Here is an 18,138-nt window from a genome sequence, read left to right on the forward strand (position 1 = left end):
GGGTCCTGAGATCAAGTCCCTTGCTGGACTCCGCACTTAAGATTCTCTCTCCTCCCTCTGCCCCTCCTCAATCCCACTTAATCACGTGCTCTCCCTCTTTTTAAAAAAAAAAAAAGTCTCAGATGGTTTTCAGACATGACTTGATCCAGGAGCCCAGATGATGTTATCAGGATGCAGTTTCTTTCTCTCCCTAAGTTCTGCTCTCACTGTGTTGGCTTCATTCTCATTGTCCACTCAGAGGCTCTCCAGGCCCTCATCCTCCCAGGTGGTATTCCAGCACAAAAAAAAGCACCTTTTCCTAATACCTCCTTATGACTCCCTGCATTCACACTAATTGAATCAGTTTGGATCACTAGCCACTCTTGATTAGTCAGTTCTGGGTCATATGTTCCACCCCCAAGGGGGAACATAGGGGAAACAAAGGAGCTCCACCCAGTCCACAATCCATATGGATTAAGTCATAGAAAAATGGTTCGCCAAAGGAAAGCCAAGGTCATCCTGACCCAGAAGAAGAATAAATGAAGGATGACCAAAACAGTAGATGTTTAAGATAAAACTGAAGTAATCTGTGGTTTCTGTGTGTGAGTGTTGGATCCTGAACAACTGGAGTGTCAGTATGAAATTCTCTCTGGGAAGCAAGGGAAGGCTGAGAGCTCTGGCAAAGGCAAGTGTTCTAGTGTTCCATGGCAAAGTGTAGTTGTTCTGTGACTTCCTCAAGAAAAATATACTAACACCCCTTAGTATCTGTTGCCTATTTCAGAGACATAACTATTAATATAATTGTCAGAGAAATCCGCTGTCATCCCTGCATTGTGTGTGTCTGAATTGATGACCGTACTTTTCACCAAGCCAGCCTTAAGTTCATCCAAATGAATTCATTAATGCATTTATTTTTGGTATAATAGAAGACCCAGGAGTCCCTATGCTTAATACATGTTCATTTTTGTGCTCTATAAACAGCCAAATTTTAAAGGAAAAACTTTTTTCTATTATTTGAATTTGAGGCTAGCACTAGACTATGTAGGAGACCGACCTGTGCTTTCATCATCCCTTCCTTAACCAGAGAAACTGAACTGCGTATATGCCTTTTTTTCTGAGAGTCTATTTGTATCTCAGAGGGGTCTATGACTTAAAGTGTGAAGAACCACTGGCCTAACCCTATGAGCCGCAGGGTACCATTTTGCTCATTTCACTGGGGAGGCCTAGGACATGATAATGGCAGCTGGGGCTGTGGAGACAGACTTGGCATTTACCCAGCTCTACTCTGTGACATTAGGCAAATTACAGTGTCTCAGCCTCATTTCTCTCATCTGTAACATAGGGATAAAATAACTGCTACCCCAAAGGACTGTGGTAACTGTTCAACAAGAAAATTCATGTCAAGCATATAAATCAGTGATATATGTAGTAAGTCTTAATTTCTTATTAATGTTATACCTGTACAGGTATACAACTTAGGATGGTATTAACATCCCTATAAACCTACTGAACATCATAGGTTAGCCTAGCTTACCTGAAACATGCTCAGAACACTTACAGTAGCCTAAAGTTGGGCAAAATCATCAAACTCAAGCCTGATTCATTTTTTTTTTAAGTTCTATAATTCCAGTTAGTTGACACAGTGTAATATTAGTTTCAGGTATACAATGTAGTGATTCAACACTTCACCTGGTGCTTATCACAAGTGCCCTCTTTAACCCCATCACCTATTATACCCATCCCCCCAGTCACTTCCCTTCCAGTAACTATTAGTTCCCTGTAGCTAAAAGTCTGTTTCTTGGTTTGTCTCTCTTTCTTTTTTTCCCTTTGCTCATCTGGGGTTTTTTTTTTAGATTCCACATATGAGTAAAATTATATGGTATTTGTCTTTCTCTGACTGACTTATTTCATTTAGCATAATACCCTCTAGTTCCATCCATGTTGTTGCAAATGGCAAGATTTCATTCTTTTTTATAGCTGAGTAATATTCCATTGCATACATATACCACCTCTTCCTTATCCATTCATCAGTTGATGGACATTTGGGCTCTTTCCATAGTTTGGCTATTGTGAATAATATTGCAATAAACATTGGGGTGTGTGTATCCCTTTCAATTAGTATTCTTCGGGTAAATACCTAGTAGTGTAACTGCTGGATCATACATTGGATAGTTCTATTTTTAAGTATCTGAGGAAACTCCATACTGTCTTCCACAGTGGCCGCACCAGTTTGCATTTCCATCAACAATGCAATACAATTCCCCTGACCCTACATCCTCACCAGCATCTGTTGTTTCTTGCGTTGTTGATTTTCGTCATTCTGATAGGTGTGAGTGCTAGCTCATTTTGGTTTTCATTTGCATTTCCCTGATGATGAGTGATGTTGAGCATCTTTTCATGTGTCTGTTGGCAATCTGGATGTCTTCTTTGGAAAAAATGTTTATTCCATGTCTTCTGCCCATTTTTAATTGGATTATTTCATTTTGGGTGTGTTGAGTTGCATCAATTCTTTATATATTTTGGATCTTAACCCGGTGTCAGATATGTCATTTGCAAATATCTTCTCCCATTCCGTAGGTCATCTTTTAGTTTAACACAAGCCTAAGTTATAATAAAGTGTTGGATACATCATCTAATTTATTGGCTACTGTACTGAAAGTGAAAAACAGAATGGCTGAATGAGTATAAAATAATTTTAAGTGTATCATCTGTTGACCCTTGTGATCACATGGCTGACTGGGAGCTGCAGGCGCTCAGCATCCAGAGAGGATCATCCCACATATCAGCAGTCCAGGAAAAGACCCAAGTCCAAAATTCCAAGTACAGTTTCCACTGAATGCATGTCACTTCCACACTATCATAAGGTGAAAAATCCTAATTGGAGTCAGTCTGTATATTCTTGGCTTCTGTATTTCTCTTTCCTTAGTTTTCAAACTTTAGTGTTACAATATAACTAAACCACAGTTCACCCAACCACAATATGTCAATCGTTCACCATATGTTTTTACATAATGAGGACTTACTGCATCCCTGGAATTTGAGATTAAAAATTAACAAATAAAATATCTTTTATTTAATACAATGTATATGTCTCTGTGAGTGGAGGTTGTAATTAAATAGCTTTACTAATATTAGCTCATTTAATCCTCATGATCATTTTATGAGGTAGGTTCTATTTTTTTTTTTTTTTTTTTTTTAAGATTTTATTGGGCAGCCCGGGTGGCTCGGCAGTTTAGCGCCACCTTCAACCCAGGGCGTGATCCTGAGGACCAGACATCGAGTCCCGTGTCGGGCTCCCTGCATGGAGCCTGCTTCTCCCTCTGCCTGTGTCTCTGCCTCTCTCTCTCTCTCTCCTCTCTGTGTTTCTCATGAATAAATATTTTTTTTTTACTTTTTTAAGTTTTTTTTTTTTAGATTTTATTTATTTATTTATTTATTGAGAGAGAGAGAGAGAATGGCTGGGACACAGGCAGAGGGAGAAGCAGGCTCCATGCAGGGAGCCCGAACTGGGACTCGATCCCGGATCTCCAGGATCACACCCCAGGCTGTAATGTAGGCGGCGCTAAACCACTGTGCCACCGGGGCTGCCCGATGAATAAATAAATTTAAAAAAAAATAAAGATTTTATTTATGAGAGAGAGAAAGAGAGAGGCAGAGACACAGGCAGAGGGAGAAGCAGGCTCCATGCCAGGAGCCCAATGCAGGACTCGAACCCAGGAATCCGGGATCACGCCCCCAGCCAAAGGCAGGCGCTCAATCGCTGAACCACTCAGGCATCCCAAGGTAGGTTCTATTATTATCCTAACTTTATAGATGAGGAAAGGGAGGCACAGAGAAGTTAAGTAGCTTTCTGAAAGTTGCACAGCTAGGAAACATTAGATTTAGGATTTGAACCCCAAGAGTCTGATTCTAGAATCCAGGTACTTAACCACTTTGCCATTTCTTTTTTTTTTTTTTTTTTCCATTTCATTTTTTAAAGTAAACTCTACACCCAACGTGGGGCTCAAACTCAGGACCTCAAGATCAAGAGTCTTATACTGTACCAACTGAGCCAGCCAGGCACCCCAGCCATTTAATTTCCATCTTTGCTGTTTGGTTGATAGAGAAGGAAATGTTAAAAGAGAGAAATAATTATCAACTTCTCATATTTATTAAGCACCTATTGCGCTGGGGCTTTCACACCTACTTATTTCAATACTTTAATCACCATTAGTACTTTTTAAGAACAATCAAAAGAGATTTTTTACAGAGCACTTAAATACCAGAAACTACTTCATTTAATTCTCTAACAGCCCTACAAAGTAGATGCGGTCATTATGGCCATTTTACAGATGAAGAAAACGAAGTTTTAAAAGCTTAAGTAACTTGCCAAACATCCTATGAGTAGTAAGTAGTCAATCTGGGCTTCAAACCCAGGCTGCCGGGCTCTAAAACTCTTGTGTTTAACCACAGTACTTTCCAATCTCCCTGACTCTGTGGTGTAGGTATTATGTTGCTATTATTATTAATAAATCACATAAATATTTATTCAGAATCCATTCAGTGGATACTGACCACTGACACCATTATCTATCACTTTGAAGATGGGAAAACCAAGCCACAGACTAAATAGATCCTCAGCTGCTCCAGGGAAGGGGCTCAGTCTACTTAATGGGAAAGGGAACTACAGGAAAATTTGTGAACCAAATGCATATTTCCTTTCAGGTTTCCAAACTCTCTTGCAAACACTTTTCTCTCATCCTAGTAACGCTGATGCCCCCAGGGTACTATTGGAAAATAATATATTGTCTCCAAACTATTACGACTCAGTTGAGAACTCAGAATGGATTAGAGAGGATACGATGCAATATAAATGTAGAGTTCTAAGAATGCTAATGCGGGCAGTGGGCAGTTCAAAGACAGGACATGTCCATTAAATAAGAGTTTCCAACATTCTGATGTGTAGCTAAAGATGAACTCCTGCCCCCCAGGGCAGAGGAGTGAAGAAACTGGGAACTTTGAGAGAACTTTTGGATTCAGAAATTTTAAAATATAGAAAACATTTGAAGAGCAGACAACTCAGGGAGTCTGACCCGATGGTGCTAAATCTTCAACACAGAAATTAATTTATGGAATTCCTGTTGACCAAGTCCAGTGACATTAAGATTGTGGTAACTCCAAGGAGGGTATGTTAGACCTTAATAAACTGATAGGAATGAGTTGAATAGCAAACACCATGTAGTTCACAGATTCTCTTTGTTAGTTCTCACAACTTCCTTGTTCTGTAGCCATTATCAACCTATTTTACTGTTGAGAAAATGGCTAAAAGAGTATCTAGGTCTCTCTGGCAGGGGAGATAGGATTCACACCTAGTTCTATGCGATTCCAAAGATCACTTTTTTTTTTCCTAACAATGCTTCCCCCCCAGAGCAGAAAAAGTTTGTCTCTCCTAGGATCACAAAATCTACACCAATTGCAGGATATGAAGATGAAATACCAAAAGCCAGGATGAGAGAAGGAGTCAGTCAGGGCAGAAAAGACTGGGCCAACCTACCAGGAGAGTGTATGCCTGTAATTTACACAAGGTATCACACCCTTAAAAAGAGTCCTGGGCAGCCCAGGTGGCTCGGTGGTTTAGCACTGCCTTCAGCCCAGGGCCTGATCCTGGAGTCCCGGGATCAAGTCCCACGTTGGGCTCCCTTCAGGGAGCCTGCTTCTCCCTCTGCCACTCTCTCATGTTCTGTGTCTCTCATTAATAAAGAAGTGAGGTCTTTTTTTTTTTAAAGATTTATTTATTTATTCATGAGAGACACAGATTGAGAGGAGAGGCAGAGACACAGGCAGAGGGAGAAGCAGGCTCCTCGCAGGGAGCCCAATGTGGGACTCGATCCCGGATCCGGGAATCACGACCTGAGCCAAAGGCAGGTGCCCAACCACCGAGCCACCCAGGCGTCCCAATAAGTGAGGTCTTAAAAAAAAAAAAAAAAAAAAGAGTTCTTCTATCTGGTCCATTGCCATTCTAGGCTCAGTAGTTGACCACCTGCCTTCGGGTCAGGTCATGATCCTGGGGTCCTGAGATTGAATCCCGCATCAGGCTCCCTGCAGGGAACCTGCTTCTCCCTCTACCTATGTCTCTGCCTCTTTCTGTGTGTCTCTCATGGATAAGTAAATCTTAAAAATCTTTTTTTTTTTTACAAAAAAAAAAAGAGCCCTTCTAACTGGTCCATTGCCATTCTAGGCTGTGTTGATTTCTGGAGCACTGCCGCCTACCCAAGTGATCTAGATGATAAGATTGCTGGACACTGATGGGGTTATCCTTTCAATGACCTCAACATATCTGGACCCTTTTTCTGTGACATTGACAACTGTGACTTTTTGTTCTATTAGTTTGTTCTACTGTAAGTTCCAAGATTTGAGTTTGGATTTAGGAGTAAGAAGCCCATCTCACCACAGATTTATAGATTCATGAATTCTCAGGCCAAACTATTGTAATGATGTCACTGTTTATTAGCACTTCATTACATGGTCCCAAACAGGCTGCTTTTATTTTAAACAAAAGTGAATCCCAATCTTTTAGACATGTATACTGAAATATTTGCAGATGAATTATATGATGTCCAGGATTTGCTTCAAAATAATATTGGAGGACAGGAAGATGGGCCACCAGTCAGTAGTAGTTGAAATGGGGTGTGGGAGCACATAGAGTTTCTTTGTATCTCTCTCTCTCTCTCTACTTGTGTGTATATGTTTGAAATTTTCTATAATAACATTTTTTTATAATAAGAACATTTTAAGTACATTGTCACCACCAAGTTTTAACTTTCTTTCAGCCTGCTATGCACTTGCCTTTTTCTTTTCGAAAATTCAGTTCCCATCTTCTCTGTGATTCTTTCTCTAGCTACTCCAGCCCAAAGAAATCCTTACCCTCCTCAAAAGTCATCATTTCTTTTTTCTTTTAAGATTTTGCGGGGATCCCTGGGTGGCTCAGCGGTTCAGAGCCTGCCTTTGGCCCAGGGCGCGATCCTGGAGTCCCCGGATCGAGTCCCACGTTGGGCTCCAGGCAGGGAGCCTGTTTCTCTCTCTGCCTGTGTTTCTGCCTCTCTATCTCTATGTCTATCATGAATAAATAAATAAAATCTTTTTTAAAATAATAAATAAATATTTTGTTTTTAGGGCAGCCCGGGTGGCTCGGAGGTTTAGCGCCGCCTTCAGCCCAGGGCGTGATCCTGGAGACCCAGAATCAATACCCACGTCGGGCTCCCTGCATGGACCCTGCTTCTCCCTCTGCCGGTGTCTCTGCCTCTCTCTTTGTCTCTCATAAATAAATAAAATCTTAAAAAAAGAAGAAGATTTTGTTTTTAAATAATCTCTACACCCAACATGGTGAACTCTCAACTTCAGATCAAGAGTCCTATGTTCCACCGACTGAGCCAGCCAAGTGCCCCAAAAGTCATCATTTCTTTAAAACACATAATTGAAAAGAAAAACAGGCTGAAAATCAATGTATTAAGTATCCACATTAATAAATTGAAAAAATTCGAGCAAACTCAACCCAAATAGAGTAGAAAAAAAGATAATCAAGAGATGGAAAAGATAAAATAGAAAATATATGATAAAGAAATTACCTAAGCCAAAAATTATTTCTTTGAAAACTGATAACCCAACATAGACAACTTTCTAGAAAATACACAACTTATCAAAATTAAATAAGAATAAAGAAAAATCCAGAGTCTTGCATCAGATAGCCAATGAGTGAAATTTCAAAGAATAACTTAAGAATAATGATGATCGGGGATCCCTGGGTGACTCAGCGGTTTGGTGCCTGGCTTCGGTCCAGGGCATGATCCTGGAGACCCGGGATCGAGTCCCACATTGGGCTCCCTGCATGGAGCCTGCTTTTCCCTCTGCCTGTGTCTCTGCCCCTCTCTCTCTCTCTCTCTGTCTCTCATGAATAAATAAATAAAATCTTTAAAAAATAAAAAGAATAATGATGATCAAAAACCTGTAATTTAAAACTTTTCCACAAAGAGTACCCCAGGCCCAGATGACCTCACCAGCAAATTCTACCAAACATCTGCAGAAGAAATAACGCCAATCTTAAAAATCTTCCAGGGAATAGAGAACGAGGAAACAAAACTCTGTGTTGTATTATGAGCTACAATAACTTAATACCAAAACCTCACATACATTTTAAGAAGAAAAAATATAATCTAATTACACTCATCGATATAGACACAAAGCTGTTGTTGTTTTTAAGTAGGCTCCACTCTGGGTGTAGCTTGATCTCATGACCTGAGATGCGGACCTGAGCTGAGATCAAGAGTCAGATGTTTAATGAACCGAGCCACCTAGGTGGCCCATAGGGGCAAAATTCTTAACCAAAATATTTGTAAGCTTAATACAGAAATACAGAAAACAGGGCAGACCAGGTGGCACAGCGGTTTAGCGCCGCCTGCAGCCCCAGGTGTGATCCTGGAGACCTGGGATGGAGTCCCACATCGGGCTCCTTGCATGGAGCCTGCTTCTCCCTCTGCCTGTCTCTGCCTGTGTGTCTCTCTCTGTGTGTCTTTCATGAATAAATAAATGAATTCTTAAAAAAAAAAAAAAGAAAAGAAATACAGAAAACACAAAAAAAGAACTGTGTGCCATAACCAAGTTGAATTTATTCCAGGAATGAAAGTAAAATCAATTAGTGTAATTTACTACATTATAAGAAAAAAAGGATTTTTTAAAAATAATATAAAAAAATAAATAAAAAATAGTATGATGTCAACAAATGCCTAAAAATACTTGATAGCTTTCAACATAGATTCATGATTTAAAAAAAAGCTCTTAAGAAAGTCAAAATAAAGGCAAAAAATATAATCTGATAAATGATGTGTGTAGTAAACCTCAAGCATTATATTTAATGGCGGAAAGCTGAGACTCCCTCTTAAAGATCAGGTTCAAAACAGGTTCAAATTGATTCAAGAATGAACTGAAGGCCCACTAAAATAAAATAGAGTTCAAAATCAAACCCATGCATATTTTGACATTTGACTTACAATAAAGGTATATGTAGATCAATAGAGGAAAATGGATAGTGTTTTCAATAAATGGATCTAGGGCAAATGGTATAGTCATACAATGGAATCCCACATACCAACTAAAACAAATGCACTATAGCTACATGCAAAAATATAATAATAATAATAATAAGACTGAGTGAAAGAAGCCAGACACAAATGAACATACTGAATGATGCTACATAAGTTTCAATAAATGGACAAAATTCCACAGTGTTTAGAGATACGTATTTATGTAGTAAAACTATAAAGAAAGCTAAGAAAGAGATTTTATTAAAATTAGCTTATTGATTACCACGAGTGGAGAAATTAAAGTGTAATGATCAGGATAGGGCACGAAAGAGACTTCTGGAGTTTTGGCAACATTATATTTGTCAAAAAAGGAGGTCAAGGGTGCCTGGGTGGCTCAATTGGTTAAGCGTCTGCCCAGGGTCCTGGGATTGAACCTCACATCAAGCTCCCTGCTTAGCAGTGAGCCTGCTTTTCCTGCTTCCCCCTGCTTGTGTGCATGCACTCTCCTCTCTCAAATAAATAAATAAAATATTTTAAAAATAGAGGAGGTCAAATTGGGAGGCAGTTATACTATGCTTTGATAAGGTTTATGATAAACCACTGAGCTATGTATATTATGTCCATTTCTCTGTATATGTTATAATTCACCATGGAAAGGTTAAAAAGAAAAAGAAGTGTATTCTCTGCTCATGTCCTTCCTGGTGGCATCAGGCATAGCCTCAACCTGCACAGAGACACGGGCAGGTTTGTGGACTTGCAAGTGCAGTAGAAGCTCTCCCCCACTGATGATTCTCCATCATCAGCACCACAGACCACTGCAGCCATCCAGAACATGGCCAAGGCTGATAAGGTCATGGACAGTCAACCTGAAACCTCTGCTATCTCTGGGGCCATTTGCAGGGGGGATGAGTTAGATGATTCCATTCTCCAGTTGGCCAAGGCACATAGAAGTCAAAGGACTTCTGACTAGAGACATGGAAGTGAAATGTTTGTCTAAAATAAATAGCTGGGCGGGCACTGAGGTGGGCACTTGATGGCATGAGCACTGGGTGTTATTTTGTATGTTGACAAATTGAACACCAATAAAAAATAAATGTATTAAAATATTTTTAAAGAAAATAAAAATAAATAAAATAAATTAAGTTAAATTAAATTAAATTAAAATAAATAGCTGGGGCACCTAGCTTGCTCAGTTGGAAGAGCATGTGACTCTTGATCTCAGGTTCATGAGTTTGAGCTCTACATAGAGTGTAAAGACTACTTAAAGAAATAACATTTTATTTTTCAATTTATTTTATTTTTTTAAAGATTATTTATTTACTTATTCATGAGAAACACAGAGAGAGAGGCAGAGACCCAGGCAGAAGGAGAAGCAGAATCCTTGCAGGGAGTCTGATGCGGGACTCTGCAATCACACCCTGAGCCAAAGGCAGATGCTCAATCATGGAGCCACCCAGGCATTCCAATAAATAAAATTAAAAAAAAAAAATAGTAGGGATGCCTACTATTATTTGACTCAAAGAGAGTTCAAACAAGAGACACTCCCTGCTCTCAGAGAAGTCACTGCAGCTGGGGGAGGGGAAGGCTAAAAGATTTTAATATCTACTTAGGTTAAATGATGTGGATCACATTATATGCACCATACGAATGCAAAGGGAACATCAGTAAGAACAAAAATACAAAGATCTAAATGTGAGCACTGAAACCATAAAAATTCTAAAAGAGAGCACAGGCAGTAATCTCTCTGACATCACCCATAGCAGCATTTTTCCAGATATGTCCCCTGAGGCAAGGGCAACAAAAGCAAAAATAAACTATTGAGACCATATCAAAATAAAAAGCTTCTGAACAGCAAAGGAAACAATCAACAAAACTAAAAGACAACCTACCGAATGAGAAAAGATATTTGCAAATGACATATCTGACAAAGGGTTAGCATCCAAAATATATAAAGAACTTATAAGGGCAGCCCAGGTGGCTTAGTGGCTTAGCACCGCCTTCAGCCCAGGGCATGATCCTGGAGACCCTGGATCAAGTCCCACGTCGGGCTCCCTGCATGGAGCCTGTGTCTCTGCCTCTCTCTCTCTGTGTCTCTCATTAATAAATAAATAAAATCTTTAAAAAAAAAAAAAAAGAACTTATACAACCCAACACCCTAAAAATGAAACAATCCAATGAAAAATGGGTAGAAGACATAACAGACATTTCTCCAAAGAAGACATCCAGATAGCAAACAGATGCATGAAAAGATGCTCAAAGTCACTCATCATCAGGGAAACGCAAATCAAAACCATGATGAGATATCACCTGTCAGAATGGCTAAAGTCAACAACACAAGAAACAACAACTGTTGGTGAGGATGTGGAGAAAAAGGAACCTTCATGCACTGCTGGTGGGAATGCAAACTGATGCAGCCACTGTGGGAAACAGTACAAAGGTTCATCAAAAAATTAAAGGTAGAATTACCATATGATCCAATAATCACACTACTGGGGATTTAACCAAAGAACATAAAAACACTAATCCAAAAGGATACATACACCCATATGTTTGTTGTAGCAATTATTTACAATAGCCAAATTATGGAAGCAGCCCAAATGTCTGTCCATTGATAGATGAATGGATAAAGAAAAAGTTATATATATATACAAAATGAATGTTATTTAGCCATGAAAAAGAATGAAATCTGGCCATTTGCAACAACATGGATGTACTTAGAGAGTAAAATACTAAGGAAAATAAGTCAGAGAAAAACAAATACCATATAATTTCATTCATGTGTGGAAATTAAGAATCAAACGAAACAAAGGGAAAAAAAGAGAGACAAACTGAAAAACAGACTCTTAACTATATAGAACAAACAGATGGTTACCAGAGGGGAGGTGAGGGGGAGAGATGGGTGAAATAGGTGAAGGGGATTAAGAGTCCACTTATCTTGATGAGCACTGAGTAATACATAGAATCGTTGAATCATATTGTACATCTGAAACAAATTTACTACTGTATAATAACTATATTGGAATTAAAATAAAATTTTTTTAAAAGAAGCCAAAATAGGATGGTTTCGGATTAGACATGAAACTTAATCCGAGCCTTTTGAATAGATTACACAAAAAGGAGAGGCTGGGTGGCTCAGCGGTTGAGCCTCTGCCTTTGGCTCAGGGCATGATCTTGGGTTCGGGGATCGAGTCCCACATCGGGCTCCTTCCGGGGAGCCTGCTTCTCCCTATGTCTGTGTCTCCGCCTCTCTCTCTCTGTGTCTCTCATGAATGAATGAATGAATGAATGAATGAATAAATAAATAATAAATCTATCTTTAAAAAAAGGAGAGGACAGGACATTATAAGAAAGGAAACGGCAACATAACTATAATTGTAATCAGCTTTTACTAAGTGTTAATTATTTGTCAGGAACTCTTCTAAGTGCTTTTAATATAATGCTATATTTATTCCTCAGAATAACCCTGAGACAGGTACTAGCAAGAGGCAATTTGAAAGATGAGGAAATTAGGGCACAAAGAGGTAAAATAACATTCCCAAGGTTTAGGCACAGAGAGGTTGAGTAACTTGCCCAAGGTCACAAAGCTAATAAAAGGCAGTGCCAAAATTTGAATCAAGCAATCAAGATTAAAATGATATAGGAACTAATAAAATTAGCTTAAACATTTTTATAAGAATAAAGCTATATGGTTTTTCGCATTATTTAATTCATAATAGTTAAACATAATAAATAAATATTATTTATGAATGAGGGTATAGTAATGTGTACTGAACTTTGGCTTTCACCTTTCAAAACTAACTAAATAAGAATCACATATAAAAATTCTGTAATAAAAAAAAATTCTGTAATAGAAAAAATATATAAATAAATAAATAAATAAAAATTCTGTAATAGCTCAAATTTGCAACCAGGGCGCAGGAGTACAGGAACACCTGGCTGGGGGTGTCCCAAGCAGACCAGGTTCAGCCACTCACTGCTGACAAAATCCAAAGGCAGAGAGACAAGTGGTGGTGAAACAAGAAAGGGATTTATTTCAGTGAGGCCCACACTGGGAAGACAGCGGACTACCATTTCAAAGACTGTCTCCAAAGTGCTGAAAATACTTCTAGGTTTATATAAGGAAATTGTGGGACAAAGGTGAGTGGGTATGTGCAGGTAGGCAGTAAAGGTCAAGTGAATCATTGTGTTGGAGTCAGTCATGCAGGGTCTTGCTGGCTCAGGGCAGTTCTTATTGCTTGAGGGGTTAGTTTCAGTTCCTATCATGGGATGCTTTGCCCGCTGGCGGTTTTTTGTTTTTTTGTTTTTTGTTTTTTATTTTAAATTAAGTAGGTTCTACACCCAACATGGGGCTTGAAGTCACAACCCTGAAATCGAGAGTCACATGCTCTACCCTGTGAGCCAGACAGGTGCCTTGCCCACAGGGTCTTTTGCCTGAGTTAAGAAATAGGCTGGAAAGAAGAACATAATTAGAAAGTACAGACTAGAACACCTGGCTGCCTCATTCAGAGAAGCGTGTGACTCTTGATCTCGGGGTCATGAGTTTGAGCTCCGCATTACATGTAGAAATTATTTAAAATAAATATTTTTTAAAAGATGTATTTATTTTGAGAGAGCACAAGCGACAGGCAGAGGGAGAAAGAATCCCAAGCAAACTTTGTGCTGAGCGCAAAGCCTGACTTGGGGTTGGATATCACAGCCCTGAGATCATGACCTGAGCCAAAACCAAGGGTAGGATGCTTAGCTGACTGTGCCACCCAGGAGCCCCTAACTAAATTTATTTTAAAGTAAAGACTGAGGGGAATCCCTGGGTGGCTCAGTGGTTTAGCACCTGCCTTTGGTCCAGGGCATGATCCTGGAGCCCCGGGATCAAGTCCCACATCAGGCTCCCTGCATGGGGCCTGCTTCTGCCTCTGCCTGTATCTCTGCCTCTCTCTCTCTCTCTCTCTTTCTCTGTCTCTCATGAATAAATAAATAAAATCTTTAAAAAATAAATAAATAAAGACTGAGGTGAAAATGGGGGTGAAGTCCTCTTTCATAATCAGTTCATTTGAAATCACAATAAAATATTTTCCTATATATATAATGAAGAATAAAAGTATATGCCATTAAAAATTAATCAGTCCAGCAGCTGGCACATAATTTCACTTTTTGATAATAAGGGGCAGATAATATTAAACATGTTAAAAGGTGACAAAAGGTTCAGGATTGTAGTATTTATATATACCTTTTTGGGGAAGATTTTATTTATTTATTCACGAGAAACACAGAGAGAGAGGCAGAGACACAGGCAGAGGGAGAAATGGGCTCCATGCAGGGAGTGAGACTTGATGTGGGACTCGATCCCAGGACCCAGGGTCATGCCCTGAGCCAAAGGCAGATGCTCAACCACTGAGCCACCCAGGTGCCCTGTATTTATACGCTTCTGATGATGGATAGAAGTAGAAAAATGTTCACCATTAACCCAGAAGGCTGACCTATAGCCCACATAGTTCCAATAAGGATCAAATACGTCCTGGTTACTACATTTTTAAAGGGTCTCATGACTGCCGGTACATCTCACCAATAGTTAATATGGAGCTGAATGATAAGCACCAAAGGAATCTTGTGAAAGTAGTTTTAAAAGTAGTAATTTGAAGAAGTGTGGGACCCAGGAAATTTAACAAAAATCCCCTACCCCTGGACAAGCAGAGCAGGACTAACTCCATTTTGTGCTGCACCCACCACCTCCTGTATGACCCCCACATGACTTGCTTATTGCTTAAGGCGCTGCCCCACCCTAGTCAAGCCGCTGGGTACACCCTTATTGGAAATCGGCTCATAACAATGTAACCCCACCTTGTGCCCGCCAAAACTGCGAGCTAATTCTGACCAAAGTAATAGGCCAGCTCAAATGGATACTATAGGGTAAAATGTAATTCAATCGGCCACCTGCGTGTGGACAGACATGACTGCAAATTTCTGCGTATGTTACAATCCCATTGGCCGCTGGCCCCTATAAAGCTGCTACGCCTCTTAGTCTCAGGGTCCAAGTCCCTGCTCCACTGTGTTGGGTGCACTTGGACCCAAGCTCGAGCTTGTAAATAAACCCTCGTGTGTTTGCATCAGTGTCGGCTCCTTGGTGGTTTCTCGGATTTGCACAACAGAAGACATTTATGATCTACTACTCCCTGCACACCCCCTCCCCCTTGAACAATAAGCAAATATCCACCAGCTTCGTACAACAAAAGGGCAGCTCTTTCTGCACGAGTCCTGTCCACATGCTATAATAAAAGCATTTTTTGCACTAAAAATACCTCAAGATTTTTTTCTTGACCATTTGCTCCCCATGCCACATCACTTCCATTATGGAATTTTATAGAATAAGTATATCAGATAGGACAGCCTGGGTCCTGCTGCAGTAACAAACAATAAAATTGTACGACTTAAAACAACGAAAGCTCATTTCTCACCTAAGCTATGTGCACGTTGTGGCTGACAGAGCAGGATCCACTTCTCATAACCACTCAGAGGACTACACTGACAGAGCAAGGACCCTTTACACCAGACAGAAGAGGCCTCTGGAGAGTTCCATATGAGTGAAGGTGATGCTTCACTTCTATTCACAACTCATCGGCCAGAAATAGACATATGGCTTTATGGGATCCCAAGATTGCCACGAGATGCACTCCTACCTGATGCCTGGAAAGGGGAGGAATGGTAAATAGTCAGTAAACTGTATCAGTGATTTCACAGCATGGCTTTTTGGTTTTGGGTTTTGTTTTGTTTTGTTTTTAAGTAAGCTCTAGGCCCAACATGAAGCTTGAACTCACGACCCTGAGATCAAGTCACATGCTCCACAGACTGAGCCAGCCAGGCACAGCACCCCCTCAGGATGTTTTAATCTTTATTGAATAACACATACCAAATCTAAAATAAAATTATGACTCTTTTGCACATTATCCCAGTGTGATGTGAAAAATATGAAGGTTCCTTAAAATAATCCATTCTATATTAATCAATAAAATAATCAATGTCATTAAACCTCTATTCCTTCAGCTTCAAACTTGCTTTCCTTTCCAGATAATGACATGTCGTACAGATAAGAATTAAGAATAGCTGAAAAGAATTACTTATGTTTAAACATGTGGGAAAAAATTGAGGGTTCAATATTCTTTAATGCCTTGGCTCTGCTTTCACCAGACTATCCTTCAATAACTATGCACTTCTGAGCTACAGAGGTTGATGATTAAAGGAGATTTTACTATCACTCCTGCCATTCACACTCACAGAGTATATCTGATTTCAGAAAATCACAACAAATATCCTATTACTGTATTTCTAACAGCCATACTTGATCCTTACCTGGAATGTACATCAGACAAGAAGAGGCAGGAAGCCTAAGAAGGGTTTACGGTGCCTTGATTGGTCACGAAAGAAAGCTTCACCCAAAACATATTAAATTGTTCCTTTGTCATCCAAGAGGGTTTTATACTCTGGGGTGAGGGATACACCTTTTTTTTTTTTTTTTTTAAATAAAGTAAGAAAAGAATTATTGTAAATGCAGAAGTAAGAGAACTTATATGACGTGAGGAATGAGTATTTATACAATAGGGAATCTGTAAGTTAATTTACTTAAAGGAATAAGTATCCACCTACCCTTTCTACTATGTCACACAATAAGAACCTGAAGATGATGTGAGTTTTGGGGACGCCTGAGTGGCTCAGTGGTTGAGTGTCTGCCTTTGGCTCAGGTCGTGATTCCAGTCCCAGGATGGAGTCCACATCGGGCTCCCTGCAAGGGGTCTGCTTCTCCCTCTGCCTGTGTCTCTGCCTCTCTCTGTGTGTCTCTCTCATGAATAAGTAAATAAAATCTTTAAAAAAAAAAAAAAAGATGATGTGAGTTTTAATTCTTGCTGTGTCTAATGGCAAGGAATATTTGCCATAGAATATGATGAGTAATGAAACTGTGTACGTGAGAGGCTTTCCATTTTACCACAACCTAGAGTAGGAAGCATATTTTACATTATGATCCGATACATGCATATTGTTTCATGAAACAATAATTACCCTCATTACATGTGATGCACTCTGATAGTCCCATTCTAATGTCTTTTAATGCTGCTCAGAACCTACTAAATTGATTTCATGACCAACTAATGATTCATAGCCCACAATTCTATTTTTTTAGACATTTTATTTATTTATTAGAGAGAAAGAGCATGAGGAGGGTGGAGGAGCAGAAGGAGGGAAAAGCAGGCTCCCCACTGAGCAGAGACCCTGTCACAAGGAAGATCCATCCCAGGACCCTGAGATCATGACCTGAGCTGAAGGCAGACGCTTAACTCACTGAGCCACCCAGGCGCCCCTCATAGCTACAATTTTAAAACGTTGAGCAATAGGTATAGAAATTTATAATGAGGGATGCCTGGGTGTCTCAGCAGTTGAGCATCTGCCTTTGGCTCAGGGCGTGATCCTGGAGACCTGGGATGGAATCCCACATCGGGCTCCCTGCATGGAGCCTGCTTCTCCCTCTGCCTATGTCTCTGCCTCTCTCTCTGTGTGTCTCTCATGAAAAATAAATAAAACTTTTTTTAAAAAGAAATCTATAGGGACACCTGGGTGTTTCAGAGGTTGAGCGTCTGCCTTTGGATCAGGGCGAGATCCTAGAGTTCCGAGATCAAGTCCCACATCGGGCTCCCTGCGTGGAGCCTGCTTCTCCCTCTGCCTGTGTCTCTGCCTCTCTCTGTCTCTCATGAACAAATAAAATCTTAAATTAAAAAAAAAAAAAGTTGGGAGAATCAAAGAAATGATTCTATCCTAGAGCCTCTGGAGGGCGTGTGGTCCTGTCAACACTTTGATTTTGGCCCAGTGACACTGTCTTTGGACTTCTGGCCTCCAGAACCGTGAGAGAATAAAGTTCTGATGTTTTAAGCCCCAAGGTTTGTGGTATGTTGTTACATCAGGCTCAGGAAATTAATAGGAACTCCAAAAGCTTCTTAATGAGAGTCATATTGCAAAGTGCCCAGAGTGTTACCAAAATCCAAGTTTAGCTGCCTGTCACTCATAAAGACAATACTCAAGAAACAAGTTTTGATTGGAAAGGAATATGAGCTTTTTTTTTCTC

General features: G+C 39.8%; 1 long non-coding RNA gene across 1 annotated transcript in view; it reads right to left on the reverse strand.

Annotated features, from left to right (window-relative positions):
• The window catches only part of LOC111090230, a 28,683-nt gene that overhangs the window by 6,741 nt on the left and 3,804 nt on the right, over positions 1-18,138 (reverse strand). The window contains exon 5 of the long non-coding RNA XR_005371238.1: positions 15,485-15,713. This is a non-coding gene — a long non-coding RNA (uncharacterized LOC111090230). The remainder of the gene's footprint in view (positions 1-15,484; positions 15,714-18,138) is intronic.

The sequence above is a fragment of the Canis lupus genome, chromosome 16 (genome assembly GCF_011100685.1).
Source record: "Canis lupus familiaris isolate Mischka breed German Shepherd chromosome 16, alternate assembly UU_Cfam_GSD_1.0, whole genome shotgun sequence".
Taxonomy (NCBI): Eukaryota; Metazoa; Chordata; class Mammalia; order Carnivora; family Canidae; genus Canis; species Canis lupus.